Source organism: Passer domesticus, chromosome 3, assembly GCF_036417665.1.
Source record: "Passer domesticus isolate bPasDom1 chromosome 3, bPasDom1.hap1, whole genome shotgun sequence".
NCBI classification, from domain to species: domain Eukaryota; kingdom Metazoa; phylum Chordata; class Aves; order Passeriformes; family Passeridae; genus Passer; species Passer domesticus.
Window position 1 is genome coordinate 115,947,515 of NC_087476.1, and position 17,790 is coordinate 115,965,304.

The 17,790-nt window shown below is 37.4% G+C and overlaps 1 long non-coding RNA gene across 1 annotated transcript; it reads right to left on the reverse strand.

Moving 5' to 3' along the window:
- Window positions 1-2,134: 2,134 nt before the first annotated feature.
- LOC135297653 (uncharacterized) lies at window positions 2,135-8,298 on the reverse strand. Its single transcript, XR_010359578.1, has 3 exons — window positions 7,678-8,298; window positions 7,308-7,443; window positions 2,135-7,125 (listed from the first exon to the last, which is right to left on the reverse strand). It is a non-coding gene; the product is annotated as an uncharacterized LOC135297653 (long non-coding RNA).
- Window positions 8,299-17,790: the final 9,492 nt, after the last annotated feature.

Below are 17,790 nucleotides of genomic sequence, written 5' to 3' on the forward strand. Positions count from 1 at the left end.
TAAGCCAAATTATGATGTCAACATGCATTGGATTCTAGTGAGAGGATACAAAAATCTGAAATTGGGAATTGTTATTTGCTAACCCCAGCATGTGCTTTCAAAGAAGCACAGCTAAGAACATAATGACTTATTGATTTCAAATGGAGACAGGTTCCAAAATTGGATTGCAAAACTCCATTAACTTCTCTACCTGGGCTGGCCAACTACAAACAAACAGTAATTGCTCCCCTTGCAGTCCTGCATGTACCAATTTCTAAGATTAAAGAAAATGTACACAGTTCATTATACAGTGGTATTTCAAAATCCACCTCCAACTGCAAAGCAACATGTTATGTTTTACTCAGATTTCATTAAAAAGTCTTTATAAAGAAACAAAAATTTCAAAGTATAGGTCACCTTTGAAAAGGTGTACTGAAGAAGATATTCTTGAAGAATACATTCCTTTTATGAGTAGTAAGCTATTACATAGAAAGTTACAATATGCCCTTGTAGAAGTTATTTTTTGGTAAATTTGAAGTTTGCAACGAGGAGAGGAATAACATCTAATTTCACAGAATAGGTTGAGCTGGAAGGGACCCACAAGAATCACCCAGTCCAGCTCCTGGCCCTGCACAGGACACCCCAAAAATCACACCATGTGCCTGAGAGCATTGTCCATACAACTCTCATCCCCCAGGGTATCAGCCAGGGCAGAAAGGAAGTTTCTGCAGTGTTTAAATTTTTATGTATATTTGCTATGAAATGAGGGAAAAATAATAAAAGCAATGTAAAACCCAAACATGGAAGGACTGCTGAAAATAAGCAAGCAAGCAGAAATCCCAGGCAACGACAAGGAAAGTGAGGCATTCTGAAAGATAAATTTATGGAACACTATGGGAATTTGTGATGATAATGGAAGGGGGGAAGGGAATGCAGTGCTTTTATCACTTGCAATTCCTCACTCTCCCTGGGATTTCTCCTTGAAGTGTCATAGAACAGGGATCCATAGGCCATCCTCTCTTGTGGAATGCACAGGGTTAAAAATAGGGCACATGCAGTGTCACAAATATATCAGTGGTCCTGCATGTGTTAAGGCTAAAATGACACTAAAATAAGACTAAAATTCTGAGATTACATGAGGTGGAGAAGAGCAGGAAATGTAGACATAACCAGCTTCACAAAATAAATTTCCTGGCCATAATTGCCATGGGTGATGTGCTTTTGCATGGTGGATGATTCCAAAAAGAAGCCTTTAGACAGTTGTGCTAGGCAGCTGGTTCTGGAATCCTTCACAGAAATAATGATGGGACCACTGTGGAGCTCTGGATCTGTGCCAGATGGCTCAGAAATGATGCAGAATTTAAAGAAGGTTTTTAGTCACATGTGCTGAAGAATCTAGACATGAAATGATAGGTCAGGACTCTGTAAGTGAAAGGATCTGGAATGACTCTGTCTTATTTCTCATGTATTAAAGAGAGAAGAAAGTGAAGCACCAGTGTGCCCATCACAGACAATCCCAATGAAAAGCCTTGACAGATTAGACACTTTGCATGTTCACTTTCTGAATTTGATTCAGGCCATCATACAAACCTCTTTGAGACAGAACTTTTCACAGCACACAGTTCAGAGTGCCAAGCACACATTAAAAATGTCTAATGACAGAGTGCCAAGCACACATTAAAATGTCTAATGCCATCGCTGTCAAGAAGCAGCATTTGATTTCAAAGTATCACTGAATTTTAAATACGAAATGCAATCACATAACATATTCCCATTTATCTCCATCAGTGTTTACATCTTACCAGATATAAATCCACTCAGCTGAAAGAGATGTGAAATCATTTCTTCAGCTTTATTATTCACAGACAAATGGAAGACTGTCAAGACACAGAAGGCAGCTTCTGATAGTTAAAGCTTTCGACTTTGATCCTCTGGATGTGCTCTTCAGTAGCCATTCCTACAACTTACAGCAGAGCATTTATACACTTACCTGGAACATTCTTGAAATCTTCTGAAGTCACTTCCTTTTGTAGTGCTGCTTTTGATGCTTGCAATTATTCACCATGCTGAGATGATAATATTTGCTCTCTGCTTGTGCCATTCAACTCGAAGAGACAGAGGAGTTGCCATCTGCAGATTTAACATTGCAAGTAGAAAAAGCTGCAAGTTCTATTCTGTACATTTCAAATATCTAACTCTTAACTGCAACCAATTGTCTACTAAGAATTTTTAGGGCTTTTTCAGAGTAAGAACCACATTCATGTATTCTACACGCAATTGCAGGGTTCTTGAAGGGTGCATGATCATGAGGTAAAATAAGCAACTCAATTTCCAGTAATTACTTAAACACCCTCTAAACTACTTCAGCTCTGACAAGCAGAGTTGTCAGAGAGGCAAAATCCTATAAAGAGCACACAAATGTGTTTTCTTACATTTTTTTCCACTTGTTATTCTGTGCAATCATTTTAAACTATTTCAAAGCCTGCCTGAAAATTCTTGGTTTATGATATCAACATTTTCAGGATTGCTTCCCTCTCGGGATCTTCCTTGATGTTTTGTTGTTATAATGTTAACTTTTCAGGACTGATATTGCTTCACTTTCTGCAGGAGCACACAGACTTCTGGGACTGGAATGTAAAATTTCTGAAATTAGCTTCTGCAGTTCAGGCACCATCACCACTTGAGATGCATTTCTTAATCTTGTGACACGCGCAACGTTTTGGTAGAATAAGTCTGTTCCTACAAGTAGCTCCCACTCTGGTCATGGGTTCAGACACTGTTTTCACCCTTTTTCATTTCAGCCTCCATAGTAAAGAACCATGACATGGGCTCCTGTAGAGCTCCTCAAACCAGATGGAGAAGGTTCACCCAGCAAAAACTCCAGCCTGGCCTCTTGGGGAATTCTGTCAAGGATTTGTAGTTACTCTGCAGTAAGTATCTTTTCCCTTACATAATCTCCTATTCTCTTTTTTCTCATCTTCTCCATATAAAATGAACATTTTGGTCTGGAGCAACCTTCAGGGTACTGTGCTGTGAATGTTGCTGAACCTTCAGCAAACCATGTGAAAATCAGGTTTTCTTCCTTCCCTGATCAGTTCCTTCACCATGAAATAAAGGTGGATGACATGGGCTGCACATAGGTCTGTTGCTGAAGCTGTGTCACAAGATCACTGTGTTTGCACAAGGGATCCAAAATAATGTCAATATTTCACTGTAGGTGAAATATTTAAATTATTGACATATTTAAATATTTTAATAAATATAAAAATATTTATTTAAAACATTTATTTATAATTAAATATTTAAAATTTTATTTATAAATAAATATTTTAAAAAATTATTTATTAAAAAACCCCAGTCCAGAAAGCCATAGTAAGCAGGGGTAGCACTTACCTAATTCACACATCTTAAAAAACCACCCCTAGGAGCAAATCACAACTTCAAAATTCAAAATAACTTGAGACAGAGGATGCTCTAAACAAGAACAAAGAATGACAATGGAAGTGGAGGAGGCAGAGCAGCTGAATGACTGCTCCTGAAATGTTATACCCAAAAAAAGTAGTGACACAGGAAAATCCATGCCATTCATCAATCTCAATGACCAAATTAACTGTACTGAAGTTGTTACAAGAATGTTGATATAATGGAGCATTATACATTTTATAATGTAAAACGTTGTATTTCTTTCCTGATCTGAATCTTGTTACAGGGTAAAAGAATTGCCTCTAGCAGGGCTGCAGATGGTGTTATTTTTATTTTAGACTAAGTAGAAATATTAAGAGGTCTGAAACTATTGAAAAGAACACAATATTCCTACAAATTTCAAAATGAAGGAACTTTGGCTATCTCATGTTTGCTAGCCTTTCAGAAAACTGGTGTCAGAAAGATCTAAACAACAGGAATGATAGAAGATCCTAGTTTTCATATGCAGGGCTTCCTCCAGTACTATTTCTGACAGAACTTAACTTTCTCTGTTATAAAAAAATCTTAATTTTGTTTTCAATATTATGGAAAATTTCAAAGAGAAAATTTAGGAGAATCCCAGTGGATAAAATCATATCTTGTTTGGAAGAAAATAATTTGACATTTCTGTTTGTACTGATTATTTTCTTAATAGCAGGTGGGGTTTTTTTTTTTTTGTCCTAAAGAACTCCTTTGACTATTTAAGCTTTTATTTTTACTTGTAGGATTTTGTTCCATTTGTCAAGCTCTTTCTGAAATCTGGAAGGAGCTGTCTTCTATTTCTGAAAAACGGGCTTTTTCATAGTAATGTGAGTTTTTCTGATTAAGTTCCCATTAAACAGACATCAACCAGGTCAGAAATGAGAACTATATCCACTTGTTTAAAGATTTTTTAATCAGATGTTCTGATAGCAGCTTTGCAAGTAGGCAGATTGCTATGAAACCCTGCTTAACAGAAAGACAGTTTTCTTGTGTTTATTCTCTGAATTATGTTCCTTCTAGATCATTCCCTTATGGCTGACGAGGCAGGAAAAAAACATGGTCAGCAAAACAGCACAGATTCCAGTAAGGAGAACAAGTGCTGATGCTCACAAGTAAGTCCTGAGATGGAGCAGAATGTGGCTGATTGTGGCACTACAGGGGCACAGTGACCAATTTTGGGCTGGAAATGGCCAATTATGAACAGGAGCAGTCTTATAAATAACAGCTCTCTGCTTCATCAGCGAGGCTGAAAGCACTCTGCCCACATTTTCCAAGCAGAGCAGTCAGGGGCAAGAGGGCTCTGAGGTACCAAAGGATGTCCTGGTGGTTTTGTCATCAGCTGCTAAGGGGCCCTTGGTGAGCTGCCCTTCACATCAGTCCGGCCATACAAGATTTACACACCTTGAATATAAAAGGCAGCAAGGGAGATGGCTGGAACACCAGTGCTGCTTTGTTTTTGACATCCCTGATTTACTTTGTTGCCTAAAAGTTTAATTTTTTTTTTTTAATGTGAAGGACAGTTTCATAACACTTATGAAAATTAATATAGAACTTTTTCCAAGAGGCACAGTCTTATGTTTTACCCTAGCAAGTCCAGTTAGCTGCTAAGTGCCTGGTCTCTCCTGCAATATTTGTTTTCTTTTTAATTTACATAAGATTCCATTAAACTCTCTCTACTCTTTGAAAATAATTTATGTAAATCTCAGACAATTTTGTCTGTATTAATATAACCACTCGTTCAATGGCATAAATAACTGTAGCCATGAGTAATCCAAAAGCTGAGAATTTAGGACAACTGAAACAATACCAGAAATTTCTGTGTTTTACAGATAATTCCTTTAAAGTAACACCATTAAAATATGTCACTTAGGTAGCAGGAGGGACTAAGATGACAAGGGAGCAGCACTGGGTTTTATGCCTTTGGAGTAGCATGGGCATATCCAGAGGGAAGTTTTCTCCTTGGGAGATGCTCTGGGAACAAAATCTTCAGCTCAGGGTCTGTGGGGGAATACACACCATAAAAATCTAAGTGGGTTAAGAGCACAGCCTCTTGCTTTTATAACAAAGCCATTACATGGCCTCCAAATCAAAACACTCCTTTTATTTATTTATTTATCACTCCTTTTGGGGTTGTGATTTGTGTGTGCACCTTGGTGTAGGAGAGAGAAAACAGTGAACAGCCAACAGCCAACTCAAATGTATCTGCCTTTCATTACCTGTGTTTGAAGTATTCTTGCTAATGACTTTAAAATGAGGACTGGCACAGCCAAATGTTATTTATGGCATGAATTAACTTCAAAGAGTTTGCCTCAATACGATATTTAAGAAATATAAAGAATTTTAACAAGTCCAACAAAAAAACTTTAAATTTTCTTTCCTTAAAGCACAGAGATAGTTTATAGAAGGGTTAACATCTAAGGGCATATGATTTCAGGACATTAAAACATTTCAAAAGACAAGTCTGATTTTGATTGAACATACTAAAAATATTTTGCAGTCAGATCATTTAAAGTGCCTCAATTAAATTTTGATGAACTTGCCACCTACAAAAAATCTGTTATTAGGGAAAACACTTTGTACCTGCTAAACATTAATGCATGAATTAATAAAAATGGCTCTGACTAATGCCAAGCAAAGACAAGAAATTATATTTTTCAGAAGCTGGTGCATCATCTATTACTTTCAATGATACATTCCATAAGTGTCAGATTAAAAACTTGCAATTAAAAACTCTGTTTACTCAAATACTTCTCCTGTTTCAGCAACTTTGATATCAGGCAGACAGAGTCTGACAGTTTATGCCTTTTCCTCTTGTCAATTCAAGTGAAACAACAAGCCCAGCAGCCTTTCCCTGTCCTTTATCCCTAGATACAAGTGAAAGCTCTAACCCGTATTCTTTCAGCACAACCCAAACCCACAGAAAGGAATTTCTTCCTAACACAAGGACTAATTAAAAACCTATCAGAATGTTCTCAGCTGCAGGATACATTTCCACTAAAGGGGAAAGCAATCTCTTGTGAAAAGTTAACAATGTCTTTTTTATCATCAAACCTACACAATGCAAATGTTACTTACATGCTGATAAAGGATGGTCCTAAGGAGAATGAATAGCTGAAGAGTGATGGGGTTCTGTTAACTCATCTCAACATAAAGATTTCATTCCATCTTCTCATTCAGCCCACATTCATCCTGGATTTAGTGCAACCACTCTCATTTTACAATGGAACACTGTATTAATTATTATTTTCATCTTATTTACAGCAAAGCTCCCTAGTCATAAAGCAGAATCTACATGTTTGGCACTAGACAAACATCAAAACAAAGCTCAGGTTTCCCCAGATTAAAATTCAAGGCTCCTACACAGCAAGATGACAGGATCTTAAAAATTTATCACAGTAAGTCTTCCATGCTGATATCAACAGGTACTCTGGCATTTGTATGATGGCCTTTGTTGATTTATAAAGGGAAAAAAGACAAAAATTGGTGAAGTGTACAGCAGAAGATCAAGCAATCTTTAATTCTTTTCCCAGGAAAAAGCTACATTCAAACTGTCTTGGTCTTGTCCATTCTGCTTCATCTAACTTTGGTTTTCCAGACCAGAAATTATTTTTCCATTCCAGAAGTAGCAGAAACGATTATTTAGGCATGTGGCAGTTGCAGGCTGTCACACTGCTGTCACACAGCTCAACAGCAGCACCTGGGCTGTTGGGAGACAAGTGCAGGTGTATTTGGCCAGTTCCTGCCTTCCAAACCTGCTCCCAGCCATTCCCTCCACTGCACAGGTGCATGGAAAATGAAGCTTAGGCAGAGACATATTGTAGCCACAAACATCCCTGTGCTGGCCACATCAGTGGACAAGGGAAGGACTGTGAATATCTTCTTACCACTTCTGTAAGGCCTTTGGCTCAGTGCCCCACAGCATCCTTTTCTTTAAGCTGCGGAGAGATGGATTTGATGGGTGGGCTCAGAGGTTTATGAGGTATTTCTTGGACAGCCACATCCAGAGGGCATATCCATCCACTGGGGTAGATATGAACTGAGCATTAGCATAAAGTGTGTAGCTAAAGAATAAGAGTCAAATAAAATTTTGTTCAAAAGTTTAAAATTGGCTTATCTGTTGTATTTGCAGGGAATGTCTTGAGAAGGCAGGGATGATGCATCTGATCCCATGTTCTCAGAAGGCTAATTTATTACTTTATAATACTATATTATATTAAAACATACTATACTAAAGAATACAGAAAGGATACTTACTGAATGCTAAAAAGATAATAATGAAAACTCGTGACTCTCTCCAGAGTCCCAACACAGCTTCGCCCCAGTTGGCCAAAGAGTCAGAACAACTCACAGCAGAATCCAATGAAACAATCACCTGTGGATAAACAATCTCCAAACACATTCCACATGTGAGCACAACACAGGGGAAGCAAATGAGATAAGAATTGTTTTCTTTTTCTCTAAGGCTTCCCAGCTTCCCATGAGAAAAATCCTGGGCGAAGGAATTTTTTCAGAGAATGTGAATGCCACACTTATCTGTCTCCCAAACTTTCCCACCACAGCAATCATTAATTCTCTAATTGACACATATACATACATATTCAGTAGCAGAAAATGTTCCCAGAACTTTGTGGAGCAATGAACAAGATCATTATTTTTTTGGTTGTTTTTTATAATGTGGAGTGTGGAACTGGCAAACATAAAGTACAGTTTGAAATATGTGTGAAATTCAAACCAGATTCAGCCAGAAAGAAGCATCTCCCTCTAAAAAGTAATGAAAAAACACGGAAAAGAATGTGTAGAGAATAATGTTGTATATTTATCTAAGCAAGAGGTTAAACCTCAGCTACCAAGTTGTTACTGATGTTTCCAAAACAGCCAAAAGAATGTGATAGATTCACCACTAAATATTTCCTTCTTTATCACTACATAATTGTAGCATACATAATGTAGTTTATCACTACATAATTTTCTGGAATGCATTCTATATAATTTGAGCAGTACTAGCTATTTCATGCAGTCTTTATTGCAAAAAAGAGAAAAAAATGGAAGAATTAACTTGCCTCCTAAAATTCAGTGCATAGGAAGATAGTAGGAAGATATTATCAGAGATAGTCTTACTTTTTCTAAGGTTAAATAAACAAGAAGAAACAAAAAAAAATCAAAATAAAAAAGATATTTAGTTCCTTTAGTAATTTAGACATAAGAACAAAAAACTTTTAAGTAATCTTTAGATTCTCTAATTCTTTAAATTCTTGAATTTCTGTGCAGGAGTCAACACAGTATTAAGACGACATTGTATCACACAGAGATAGTGAAAAATTATTGCTCTAATTGGTTAATTTCAATTTATTTCTCATTTCTTTACATGAAATTGGAAAATAAATCAAAATTGAGTAACTTATAAGGCAGCTGTCTTTCACATAGCCATTTTGGCACCAGTGTTAATTCAATTCCTCCTAAATTATGGCCTGCAGAAAACCAGTGAAAGAATCAAGAAAAAAAATAGCAATCACTTTCAAAAAGAATTTGTCAAGCATTTCCAAACCTTCATAATCAAAGACTAAAAGTATGAATACAGATGGCCTCAGTGGTGGCAAAGAAACAACTGTTTTATTTTGTCTACCAATGCAGTTTTTGTTTAATTTTGAACAAGCTTACAGCTGCTACACCCACAGGGTGGTCACCTCAACACCTTCTGGCAGCAAACTCCAAAAAACCTTTTCTTGAACCTCTGCCAGATCTTGTAGGCAGGCAAACAGCATCTGAGAACAAAACCAACAACAGGGTAAGAAAATAGAGCTCAATTATCCAAAGAGAATGTTCACACCTGTGTGAAAGGAGATTAAAATGATAAATTAAAGCAGGATAATTTTCAAATTATGGACTGGAGCCTGACTGGCAAGAATACACTGAAGTGGCAATGGGTTGATGTACTTGTGTAGAAATCTTTCTTATCTTTCATGGCAGAATGAGAGGAGACTGGATACTAAGCACTAATTATTTTAAATGAACTATTCTGTTGTTTGGCCAAAAAGAGAGTAGATACTTTATTGCAGATGCTTTGGAACACATCCCTTTGTACTTAAATCAAGGCTGTACCTAAAATTCCTGTACTACAGTAAGCATTCTCAAGGCAAGGGAACAAGGCTGTAGCCCTTTTCCCCCATTCATACTCCCAACATTTTTTCTTTTTTAGAAAACCCAGTTTTCTAAAAGCTTAGTGTCTCCACTGGTAGAAAATACATTTTCCCCATTCTAACAACAGTAATTGCAGCGATTTCTGAGCTATACCTCTGATTTTCTGACTTTCAAATCAAGTATCTGCTATAGAGAATAAGAAGTTTAGCATTCCATATTACACAACAATACAGTTGTGTAAATTATGCAATTATCACTTAATCCATGCAAGTTTAGTGCCATACTAATTCCAAAATGCATTGATGTTAAAGACAAAAAGGACTTCAAAGTTGAGTTGTCTTCAAAGATGTGTAAGATCTGATGAAACATCCTGGAATGTGGTGCTCATATTCTTAACAGGTATTATTTTTAGTGCTTCTTTTAGGGTTATCACTACTCTGAGCTTCTGCTGAGATGCCTTACTTCTTTGATTTTGACTGAAAATCAAACTGCCAAGGAGACAAATACACACATAAAGTATTTTAATTAATTTTCAGCTAAATTAGTGAGACGGTTGCCACAAAACCACCAGGACCAATGTGATGGAGAGGGCATTGTTGTGTTCAGGGTATAGAAATTTGTCAGACCATGAACCCCCCATGCTTCAGCTGGTTTTCAGAGGTCAGGGAGCTGTGATATCTGATCACAGCCCATTCAGCACTGCAACCATGCTCAGTAAGGACCTGCATGATGCAGAGTCACAAACAGTACAGATCACTGAAGGGACAGAAAATCATGCTCAGAATTGCTGGTGATAAATCCACTAACTACAGAGATTGCTACAGAAAGTATAGTAACAGAGATCTACTAACAATATAAATATAAAAATGAATATTTCCATCTCTGCTCCAGAGCACTTGAAAGGGCAAAGTTCATATAAAAATGTCCCTTCAGAAGAGGAGGAAGGACACAGTTTGTCAACTGATCCCGAGCCAAGGTGTTTTCCCCCTCTGTCCTTTTTGCCCCAAATTCTCCCTTCTATACTATAAATTTTGCCTCTTGCCAGTGGGGTGGAAAAATCACATCTGACAGTTGGAGTTCTGGGGACATTTTTCACTTGTGCTACAAGTCTTCTTTCTTTTCATTTGAATTCTTAGGGGTGTGAAAATTAATATGGAAATGGAGCTCAATGAGGGTCTTGGTTACTTTCTGCCAGAATTGATTTCTGACACAGAAGGTAGAATGAACACTTTGGTCCTCTTCCACATGCTGAGGTGGCAGCAAAGGCTGTCTGACCTTCACCAGAGAGCCTTTTTACACATCCTTATCTCCTTATCCGACCAGATTTACAACAAGGCTTGTTACACACAGTGAGGAGGCTGGTACAGATGTGCAGGTGCTCTTCTGTGCCTCACATTCCAGACATCCTGCAGTCCTCAGCCTTTGCCCAAGCCTTTGCAAGATAAAGAAGGGGCTCAGCTCAAGTTTCCCTCAACCAGTCTTCTCAATTCTTCACCAACTTAAAGTCAAGTGTAGAATTCTGACCATTTACCACACCAGGAAAGGCTAAAGGTCCTTATGCAGTCACTGTCCCCTGAAGCCATCCATCCATCCATCCATCCATCCATCCATCCATCCATCCATCCATCCATCCATCCATCCATCCATCCATCTTTTTTGTTCAGGGTCATACTCTGGTACTTGATCACCAATTTAATAAGGCAAAACACAGTTTTTCTTTGCAGAGGTACTGGTACACTGAATGCATTATTTAAAGTTTTAAAGATATTTATTTAAATCTATTTGAACTTATGTGTCATGCTGGAAAGCTGTCATTCCTTTTGACATTGCCCAGCCAGTCCAGAGTGCTCTCAGATTAGATTTGCAATGTTCTAGGGTCAAAATTCTTTTAGAGACATTACTTCATCTCCCCTAATGCAATACATTACTTAAGGAAGATATGCATGTGTTCATTTGGAGTTTGTTGGCTTTACTTGGATGGGAGCATGTGATCCTTCAATCAGTTTTGCAGAAATGTGATTTACCTCAGCACAAATTTCCCACACAGGGGGAAATTACCCTGCATAAATCTACAAAACATTGTGTCTGTACAGTCACATGTAACAAAAAGAGGTGAAAGACTGGAAGGTAATTTCAAAGCCAAATGGAATATTCCTGGTTACAGGTATTAACCAAATTAATTTAACTATTTAAGCCAATGAACTTTATGAGAACTGCTTCTCAAATTAATTGCATCCGGATTCATAATAGCACTTACCATAGAATTTTTATTCTTAAAGTGGGACATTTTCAGTTGAACCTGTCCCAGAACAATAGGATAATGCCAAAAGTCTCAGTTCTCAGGAGCCATCCTTTTTACGTGTTTCATAAACCCAAAACGTTTATAAGTATAAAAATCTGCAGATCTAAATTAAGACATAGATCTTAATGGCTGGAAAATACTGGGTTTTTTTCCCCGCCCCCCAGCATTCCAATTTTCTGTGTTCTTTTAAGTGCTTAATGTTAATTACAAGTAGCTTCAATGCAAGCTTTGCATGTAAATCTCCTGTGAGTAAGTGGGAAAACAGATGAGCTTCCTGCAAGGTTTTAATTATTTGTTATGTCTCTTGAGAATCCATTTTCTTAGTATGGCACTTGCAACTGATTCACCAAGCCAGATTTATTCACATTAATGTGTTTGAAGAAATCATATTTAATTTGAGTGTAAGAATTTCAGATTAACAAATAAAGGCTCAGTCACATTTGCATCTTCAGGGAAAGCCATGTATGGTCAAATCAAGGATAGATGACTTAGTCCAGAGCAAAGCTTTATTTCCCTCTTCAGATTTCTGACAGTCTGGCAGTTCTGATAAAATAGCCTTCATTTCTTAAAGAATATTATGTCCTTTTAATTATGAAAAAATATGAGAATTAAGAAGAAACAAGTTGAAGGCTACTGGGGACTCAAGAAAACTTATCAACAGATTGACTTCAAGATACTGAAGTACCAAACAGTTTTACCTTTAAAAAATCCACTTTGGTGGATCATCACTTAGGTGAGGGGGTAGTAACATTTGATTATTTCAACTCAGTTTTTGCTTTATTAACGGCATCTTGAACTTCCTGTGGCTTGAAGTGGCTCCTCACAAGGGAGAGACATACTACAGACATTTTTGAAAGAAGTTCATAACTCATGTACTGCTGGCTTTACTCAGCATTGCTATGGAACAGTTTTCACCAAAAATTAACGTTCACCTCTCAGCTGCAAGGTTTCAATGCTGCAACGACTGCCCTCCAGTCAGATTTTGACGCCTCATGAACCCAGGAGATAACAAGAATTTGATGTCTTTAATGTCACGTCCTGCTTCATTACAGCACCAAATGTGAATGTTTTGATTATGCTTTTTTTAAAATGTTGACCTGCACGAAACAAGGTATTTACAATGCAGATAGAGACTACCAACTCATGCATTTTTGAAGCACACATGCATTTTAGTAGTTTTTCCATATTTTTTTCCTGGCAATTAAAAAACTGAAGCAATTGATTTGAAGCATTTTGATTGACCATCAGCTGGATTTCTTACAGTGATTCCTTATAGTATTTGGTCAGTTCAGTCCTTAATAAATTATTGATTTTTTTTTTTTGACTTTGACTAGTCAGTTTTGATCCTTGTGCCTAAACAACAGGCAGTTTTTAACCCTGTTTCTAGTCAAGAAAAATGAATGGTGTCTTCAGTCTTCCTTCCTATTTTAGCTCTCCCATCTTGCTGTGCTCTACAAGTTAATGAAATGAGTGAGGCAAAGTCATTCCCTTTGTATTTCCCAATGATGTTACACCTCAGGTTTTAGCAGAATGAGCTTGGGGTGTATCTGGAAGAATTCTGTCCAGATCTGTAGCACTTGATTCTTAGTGGAGACGTGAGATATTGGTGTTAGAGGTACTAATTACTTCTGCATGGCTACTGCCACTAGAGCTGCTTCTGCATCAAGAAAATGTTTTACCTACATAGAATTATTGATCTATATGCCCCTCAAGGCATGAGTGAAGTATTTTTGGATCTGGCTGGTGTGGGAAAAGAGTTCATTACTTCTCATTTGGAGCTTGACACTTCCACAGATGAGCTAACTCTGCCCTGATCAATTCTGGGGCACGGTTGGTTGTTGGATTGCTTTGAACCATCTGTTCTGTACTAAAGAGAGTGAAGAACATGCAGGTGATGTCTGAAAGGGTGTTGATTGTGGGAGTATGAGCTCCTGTTTGAGTGGCAAGAAGTGGTGAGGAAAGAGCAGCACATTGGTCTCTCGGGAAGTGAGTGGATCAAGGAGGAGAGGTTTCAAGGGTCAGCACTGCTTTCAGCTGTCTCAGCAGCCAATTCTCAAAGCACTTCCCTGCAGAAACTGCTTCAGACTGTTAGAAACCCAGTTTATGAAATAATACTACAGGAAAGGAACGTGTCACTCCTCAAAACAGGATGTTCTCAAAAAAGGAATGTTACCAACCCTTCCAAAACCGGCTAAAATTCCACATTAATGCTATATCAGGATCCAGCAAAACTAAACTTCCACATTAATGCTATGTCAGGATTTAGCAAACTTCTTCAGGACAGGGTGAAATTGAAAGTCTGGTTGTGCTTGCATATCTTGCACTTCATCTTTAATCCAGTGAGCACATAGACCTGCTGCCACTGTGGATATACCCAGATCTAAAGAATACTCTGTGGGTTTGGAAGATATCCCAGAAGACAAGTCCTCTCTCCTTCCATTTCCTAATTTCAAGCACCCTAATTGTGGATCCTAGAGAAATAGGATAGGGAAACTGAGCTCAGGGGATCAGCTAAGTTTGCAGCCTCATAAAATTATATTCACCTGTTGTTGCCTTAATTCCCACAGGAATGAACAAACCTGGCTTCTTGACTTAGTACACTGAATTTCAAATCCCAGATAAAAGACACTGTGGCCAATGATTAAGCATCTTGCAATTTCAATGTGAAGCAAGGAAAGATCTTCACCTCTATTTTCTCTACTTCACATACTTTCTTTTTATATAATATACAATAGCAACTGACACTTCAAGATTTATTCTTCTATGTACTTTGTTAACATCACTGAAAATGTAATAAGCTACACAATTTCAGTGGACCATTCTGAATTTAAGTATTTAAGTTTTTGCCTTCAATAGTTCCTAAGATTTAGAATAGAATGCAAATATATTTTTTTCCCCTTAGAGAGAAGCTATTGGGACATAAGTCCTTTTTTTAGTGGGAAGTGGGAGTATTTAATTTTGTGAGACATGGGCTGGAGTCTGGTAACATGTGAAATGAAGGTGATGGAGCTGGAAATCCTGTCAAACCACTTTCTCCTGTTGCACATCTGTCTCTTGTCCACCACGAAGGACAAATCAGAGGAAGGAGGGAGCAGCTCTTCCCTGACACTTTTAACCAGATGTCAGCAGAGAGCAGCATTTGCAAGAGATGGATACAGAACAGGCTGGGGTTTGCACTGAGGCAGCACAGACTGAGCCAGATCCTACCCCCACTTTTACAGATGCTGATTTGCAGTAATCTATGTAGATCTATTTTTAAAATATCATATATATTTGCAGTTCATAATGAAGTTTATAACACTTGACAGTTTTACCAGGTTATCTGTTATCATGGCTGGGTGGGCTTTGATGATGCTGTGATTTTGAAGCATGTTAAGGAAACTGGGAAAATAAGAAAATATGATATCTCAGTGATACTTGCAAATCAGGATTGAAAACCTCTGTTCTTTCTTGGTTTTCAATGCTTTTTCCCCCTCTGTATTAATATTTTGGTGGTTAAAATATACAATGGTCTTTCTGAACTGAATTTTTTAGATGACTATTTTTATCTGGATTTAGGATTTTGAAAAAATCCTCAAAATATCTTTTCAGGCTCCTTTATACTTCCCATAGATAGTGTATATAAAATATGATGATTAAAATGCTCAGAAATTCTTGTTTTTTCTTGCTGACCTCCTTACAAAAATGTGTTCTTTTATCTAAATTGTACTTATTGCAGTAAGTGCACTTGCCTTTATATCTTCCCATGATTAATTTTTTCAAAGCAGATAAATGCTTAATTTGCCACTTAGAGCACAATTAACTGTTTTTAATTTGTCAACTACTTTTAATTTGCAACACTGCAGAAGCAAATATCCAAACACCACCTGATTTCTAATGAGGCATGCTGATCTCAAGGATGCATCTCACACTGAGGGCATGGTGGCAAGACATTGCTGCAGATTTAATTCAATAATTGGGTTTTTTTACTGTCAGGAGGAAGGATATCCTCCTAGCTATAGCTCCATTATACTAAAAGTCTGACTGAGAGCTTACTGTTACAATTATACACTATGCAAGTAAATAAAACACAAAAGCGTGTGTGTTCCTGAATCCTTGCTAAATCCAGGTGCCCAGAAGTCCAAAATCAGATCATTAAAACTTGTGGCCAGAATTCTGCTAATTCTGAGGGCTAGGTTAGCTCCTGAACTCATAAATGAAAGAAATAAATTAAAATAAATTAAAGAAAGTGCTGCTGTATGTGCAGTTCTGGGCAAATCTCTGAGCCTGGGCAATGCAGCACCTCAGAGAGGTTAGAGGTAGTGTAGGAGTGGTCCAAAGCCAAATTATTGTAGCAGAGTGTAGGAGCCTATAGAGAATCTCTTTAAGTGTTAAAGTTGTTTTTGCATAATATTTTTTTTGCCCTTTGGTATCCACAGAATAATCCTAGATTTACAGCATTGTTACGTAGGGATTTTTTTTTTTTTTTTTTTTTTTTAGGCTGGCTTCTGTTTTGATTACATATTTAATGCCTGTACAGTGGTGGGAGTGAAACACATCTTTCTAGGAACCTTCTAAGGAAAATTTCAAAGGCTGCCTTTTATTGTGAGGCCTTTTCCTGCAGGAACAAGAATACTCAGTAAATAAAGATGGGAATTTAGAAGAAAAGTGGTTTTGCTTAAAACCCAACTACAGACCTGCCATTGTTGGTGCTTTCTTACAGAACACCTCAAGTCCTGAATTTTTTAGATTGGGTTAAAACCACATGTAGGATATTTTAGTGCAAATTCTCTATTTTAACTTTTGGAGTTTCTATGTAATGAATTTTGAACTAATTGAACCTTTGCATCTAAACTTATATGAAAGCTGTAAACATGAAAAGCTTCTCAGCTTGTGAAAAATGAGTTTTTGTGTAATGGAACTCCAATTTTTATCTGTTCTGAGCCATGAGAATGGACTGCATCCCATACATCATAAAGTACTTGAGCAGTAAGGACCTGCATTCTGCCTTGCATCACAATACTTGCTGCTAATAGTCTTGTTTAATTAATAGGTGACTTAAGAGGAATCTGAGAGGAGGAATCCAAGCATGGAAATTGAAGATGGAGCTATTTCTGGGGAGTGATTAGGCAGTATTAAAGCACAGTTTAGGAAACTGACAGTCTTCATTAGTTTCAGTAGAACTTACTTAGTATTTGTGTATTTTTCTCTCTCACCTCTTTTTGGAAAGCAAGTTTTTTTTTTTTAACACAGAACTCTGCCATCCACTTCTACAGTCTCGTTCTCCACTCCTTTTTTTAGATTCTTCTGACAAGTTTCTGTAAGAACTTCACTCTAACTGTGAGACTGTGAAGAAAGGGTTTATGGAACAGCTCCTACTCCCAAAACCAACCTGTATCTTTGAAGATAAAGTCTCCATTCATAGACTCAAATAAAAGATAATTGTTAAATACCACAGTCCTTCTTTCCAGACAGGTTTGCAGGTGTCTTATATTTTGGGATAACTTTTCATACTGGATGACATGTTGTCACACAGAAAATATAATTCATAATGAATGAGGGCTGTTACTGAGGAAGATTCTACTGACCTGCTGGGCTAAGATGACAGCAGACCAGTGGTGCAGTGCTAGGTCTGAGATCAAGAATAAATTAGTTTAAAAAAAACAAACAAACAAAAAAAAAGCTGCCCAGTTTTGACCCAGGGAAGGGTAAACATGCAAACATCAAGTTTTATTCTAGTGCAAAAAATGTAATTTATAGGACCACATTAACGTTTGGCCAATTTATCCTTCCTCAAAGAATTCCAGATCCAAGTTTCTCAATGTGACAGTCTCATGATGGAGATGAGGACTTGCTTGTCTATTCTGGGCCATGTTGTTTCCTGCATCTATGAACTGCTGTGGGACAAATTTGTCCCAGATATGTGCAAGGAAGTGACTGTGGTCTCT